The sequence below is a fragment of the Herpailurus yagouaroundi genome, unplaced genomic scaffold (assembly GCF_014898765.1).
Source record: "Herpailurus yagouaroundi ecotype Mexico unplaced genomic scaffold, PumYag 163, whole genome shotgun sequence".
Classification (NCBI taxonomy): domain Eukaryota; kingdom Metazoa; phylum Chordata; class Mammalia; order Carnivora; family Felidae; genus Herpailurus; species Herpailurus yagouaroundi.
In genome coordinates, this window is record NW_024412404.1 from 39,794,627 (window position 1) to 39,799,649 (window position 5,023).

Genomic DNA, 5,023 nt, shown 5'->3' on the forward strand with positions numbered 1-5,023 from the left:
CCTCTGCCCATGCCCATGCTCCTCTATACATCCACGTCTCTCCTCCATTCCGCACTATGGCGCTGAGTGGGCACAGGGCGGGGGCGAGGGGTACGTGCTCCCCTCCTACGACTTCCTAGAAGAAAATCATTTTTTGTAACCGTTGGAATCCTGATTGAGCTGTCAAAAGTACATGAAACCAGCCACATGAATGGTAAACTATCCATCAGTCACAGGCCTATTTGTTCTGAGACAGTATAAACCTCACACATTTTTCTTCAAAATAGAAAATAATACTTACCCCATCACATCCAGGTAATGTGGTCCCCACCCCACCAAGAAACCTTCTTGGTCACACTGGTCTATTCCCTTCTCGTCTCCCAAATCTTTCATTCTTTTGTCCACCAATCCCCCTTTCCTGGAAGCATTACCTCAGTTCTGCCTTTCAGCTTTCTCTCTGTTTAAAACCAGATTTAGCACCCCCTCCCCCAAGTTAGTAAATGTTAAGGAGAAACATGAAGCAAATCGCCCTTGAAGAGACAAACTAGTTTGGACCCAATGCACAGATTCTGGTCCCTTGAAGGAGCACTGACACAGACAGATGTACGGTCAGTCCCTATTTGCCTTCAGAGAGTGTGATGAGGGCCCCTCTGTGCCCGCCTAATGCCTGCCCACTGGCCTGGGGTGATGGCGATGAGAAAAGGGGTGCACCCACCCTTTTAGGTAAGACCTCTCCCCCTGCAAACCTCGGCAGGGCTTTGTCCCTTAGAGGGACTCTAGAGTCAAAGGAACGCATAACAGGAACCTGGGTATTTTTTGAGCCAGCTGAAAGAGACCACAGCTCTCTCTCTTACCTCTCCTCTAGGCCTCCATACATTGGCTTCCAGAAAATTCCACCCTGGGCAATGACCCCAGGTGGCAATAACAGATAAGTAGGGATGGATGGATGCATAGATGGATGGATGGATTGGCAGCAGAAGAGGCAGACAAATGATGGACAGAAAGACAGACACGTACATGCAAACACACCCTGACATACACATCCCCACACCAATCATAGAGACACATTCAGTGCAGCATAGGAGTTAAGAGTAAAGGCTCTGAAGGCGTCCATTTAAATCTACCTGCCCCCCTCGTCTTGAGGCGTGTGACCTTGGATAAGTTAGTTGACCTCACTCAGCATGCCTCAACAGAAGATGGGAGTAATAGTAGGGTCTACCATGTGGGGCGGTAGGAACTCGGCGATAGCTTTGGTCAGCACAGTGCCCAGCAGAGAGGAGTAAATGCGCAATAACTCATCACTGTCACTCTTATCATCACGTTGCACACACTTGGCACACACACGTAACCACTCATGGGAAGCAGAACCTCTTGCAAACTCAGATAACACACACGCAGGCAAAGGCGCACACACTGACAGAAATATAGGCTGACACGCAGAGGTGGCACAGAGTGGGGGTGAGCAGTGCACTCAGGAGCCACAGTTCGAACCCAAGCTCGGCCGTTTGCTGGCTGCGTGATTTGGAGCAAGTTACTCAACCTCGGTTTTCACATCTATAAGCTGAGAATCATCATCCTAATAATAAGTTCCTCCTTGATAGGATTATGGTGACGGACAAATGAGTTAATATTTATAAAGCACTTAAAACACTGTGTGACACATAGTAAACACTGCGGGTCTGATAAACACAATAAATCTCACAACCTCGCAAGCTAATACCTGCCTAGCTCCTAGAGTTTACAAAGCGCTTTCACAGGCATAATAATCTTATTAGATCCACCCAATAAACTCGCAGTCAGGATTATTATCATCCTTATTTACAGAGGAGGAAACTGAGGCTACAAGAGGTTTGTACAAAGCCTGGCAGCCTGCGAACGGGCAGGTGGTGGGTAATCCAAGTCTCTTGGCTTTAAGTTCCGTGATCTTTGTACTAAGCAACACGCCGTGAGTGTGTGTGTGAGTGTGTTTACCGAAGAGGCTTTCTCTGCCTTTGTATTGGGCTTCTCAACCCTCTTCACCCTTCCCATCTCCCCCCGTAAGAGTCCCATGCCTAGGGAATGATTCAAGTCAGCTGTTCTCCTGTACCTACAGCATCAGCATCATCCGGGAGCTTGTTGGCCATGCAAATTCTCAGACCCCCTTCGACAACTGAATCACATGGGGGGGGGCGGGTAAGGAGGTGAGGAGGGCTGGGGGAAGCTTCTGGAAGAAAAGAACCTCAACCTGGGCCTCAAATGATGAATAGAGGAGAAAACTCTGAAGAGGTCTGGACGAACACCATCTGGGGAGAGAAGGGGTGGAGTGTGGCTTGTTGGAGTGAGGGTTTCGGGTTGAGGGTGCTGGGGGCTGAGACTGAAGCCATTGGATGTTTGTCTTTTGGTCTCTCCTAGACGCTACACCCAGTTATGTGATCTGTCTTAAATACCTAGAAAGAGGCTTTGTGAGAATTTATCCGCTATCGACAAACCCCAGTGACCCTTCTCCCACAGAGTCAGAGCATTGCTGAAGTATTCCCTCCCCTTACCTCACTCCCTAGATTTCCCCCCAGTGTGACAGCTCCAGACCTGAATGGCTGCGGGGGGCTCCCAGCCTCACTCCCATTGGGCCAGGAATCATAAAGTGAGGGGGTGTTTTGCAAGGGAGATGGGGGGGCAGCTGTGGCCTTCTCCTCGCTTCTCTTCCGGGGCCCGAGCCAGGGCCGCCAGCAGACTCACCAGCACATTAGGAGGCCTGGCGGCCTGGCGCTCCTTCCACGACCCCCATGTGCGCACTCGAGGCTGAGGCTCTGCGCTGGGAAGAGTCCAGGGTGAGCTGGCCAGGGGCTCCAAGGCTGGAGAAGAACAAGCCAAACCCAGCCCCCCTCCCAGCCCCCTGTGTCCTGCCCGGGGCTGCCACTAGGAGGCTAATGAAAAGGGAAGAGGCAGGCCAGGGCTTGGGCCAGCAGGCGACAGCAAGGGGACAATGTGAGGCAGGAGGGGGGCGGCCCTCAGGCAGGGACAGACAAAGTCCCCATATGGGAAGCAGACGGAGCCGCCCCGCCTCCCTAGGTCCTGGGGCCTCGGCAGCGGCAGGCAGCCTCTCAGCTAAATGTCGGGGCCTGGGTAGTTTGTGCCCGAGGAAGATGAGCCCACGGGGCTGCGGCAGGAAAAAGGAGAAGGAGGGAAACTCTCGGTTCAGCAAGAGCCCCACGGAGGACTCTGCAGGAGGACGGCGAGCCAGGAGCGCACAGCACTCACGGCAACCACGTTCCCGCTTTCCTAAATACTTGTGAAGTAAACCGTTAATCCGGGCCCAAAGTGAAAGAGTAAACAATACAGAAGTGTGCCGAGTAAAAGGTGAAACTCCCCTGTAGCCTGCAACCCCGCCGACTTCCTTCTTCAGAAGCAATTATTTGGAATACGTGCCTTCAGGCAAAGGCCACTTTCTGGTGTAAATCCGGGTGAGTCTGTGGCCGGTCACATTCTCGTCAAGCGGGGCCCCCCTTGGAGCAGAGCCTCCTGGAGGGCGGCAGGGACAAGATGATGCGCACACAGGCCTGCCTGCCCGCGATCCCCGGCTGTCAATCATCTGGAGTGGTTCTGCTGCTTACCCAACTTTACCGTCTCCCGAGAATTTTAAAAATCTTCTGTCTTTATGAACGCCAAGCTTCCTCCTTAGTCTTGTGTCTCCCTGTCTTTAAGTTTTCATTCAGCTTGTTTGTTTTTTGCTCATAAATTAATTATTTGTGCTCGTAATCAGGAGGTAGGAATGAAATGTTTAGAATTCCACACTCAGCTGAGGGCTGAAGTGTTTTCAGCATGGGGGGCCCCAGCCAGGCTGCCCCCTCATCTCCCAGATGTGAAAATCTGAAAATTGAACGAAGGTTCTGTTCCTTTCTGGGACACCCTCTCTGGGACTCGGAATTACACTAGTCTCTTCCCTGGAGGAGGGAACTAGCAATGATTGTGTTCTTACTCTGTGTCAGACCCTTCATGTGCTGTGCCAGTCAGGACCTGCTGGGCTGCAGGTGATAGAAACCGAGTTTGAACCAGTGTAGGCGAAGAGGGGAATGTACTGGAAGTGATGTGGACACCCCAGGTAATAAAAGCAAGGTTCAAATAATCAAAGAGCCGGAAGGGCGGAGTTGGTACAGAACCTCAGGAACCCTCAGAAGGGGACCTGGATGGACACCAGGATGCTCTGTGTCTGAACTCTCACCTGCAGCTCCCACCACAAGGGGAGGATCAACTCTCCTCTCTTCCAGGGCAAAGGATCCCAAAGAGGGACCTGATTGGTCCCCACAGGTCAAGTGTATAGTCTAGGACCAGGTGATGCTGGCCGGGGATAGGATAGGGTCAGAAGACCCTGAGACTACATGTTGGTTTCCAGAAGAAGAGAACCACCATGCTCAGTGGAGCTTGGCCATTGGTACTGGATGTCTACTACAGTAGGTGGGTTCTTCTCATCTTCACAAGTCTGTGAGGTAAGAATTGTTATCATCCCATTTTTCAGGTGAGTAAATTGAGACTTGGGACACAGACTGGTTAGCCTAGAACCCAGATCCAAAGCCAAGTCTGTTTGACTCCAAAAACCCATGCCCTTGACAGGTACAATGCTGATTTTCTTGAAGAAAGGAAATGGCACACAGCACATCAATGTGAAATATATTTCTGGCAGGCCAGCTGTATGCCAGGCAGTGTGCTAAGCTGTGTGGGGCGGTCAGAGATGGGCCAGATGGCGTTACGTCCCAATAAGATCACATTCACATGTACAAGGGGTTAGGATTTATTTGGACACATTTTTTTCTTGGAGGGGAGGGACAGCGATCAACCCATAACAGACACAGTCAGAGCTGTGCTTTGGATAGGCTGCTTTTATAGAGGTGACCAGCACAAACTACATCCTAGACAGGTGGCGAGGAGACTGCTCGGAAAACAGGAAATAAGGCGATCTGATTTGGGCCAGTGACAATGGGGGATGAAGATTTTCTAGGACCTGACATTGCTGGGGTGGGGAGGGATGAGGGAGTGGAGAGAAAAGGCTCTACCAGTGGAAGGATGAAGG

At 51.4% G+C, this 5,023-nt stretch overlaps 1 long non-coding RNA gene across 1 annotated transcript in view; it reads right to left on the reverse strand.

Annotated features, from left to right (window-relative positions):
• Positions 1 to 263: 263 nt before the first annotated feature.
• The window catches only part of LOC121037541 (uncharacterized), a 5,789-nt gene continuing 1,029 nt past the window's right edge, over positions 264 to 5,023 (reverse strand). The window contains exons 2-4 of the long non-coding RNA XR_005793815.1: positions 3,381 to 3,384; positions 2,457 to 2,460; positions 264 to 275 (exon numbers count right to left, since the gene is read on the reverse strand). This is a non-coding gene — a long non-coding RNA (uncharacterized LOC121037541). The remainder of the gene's footprint in view (positions 276 to 2,456; positions 2,461 to 3,380; positions 3,385 to 5,023) is intronic.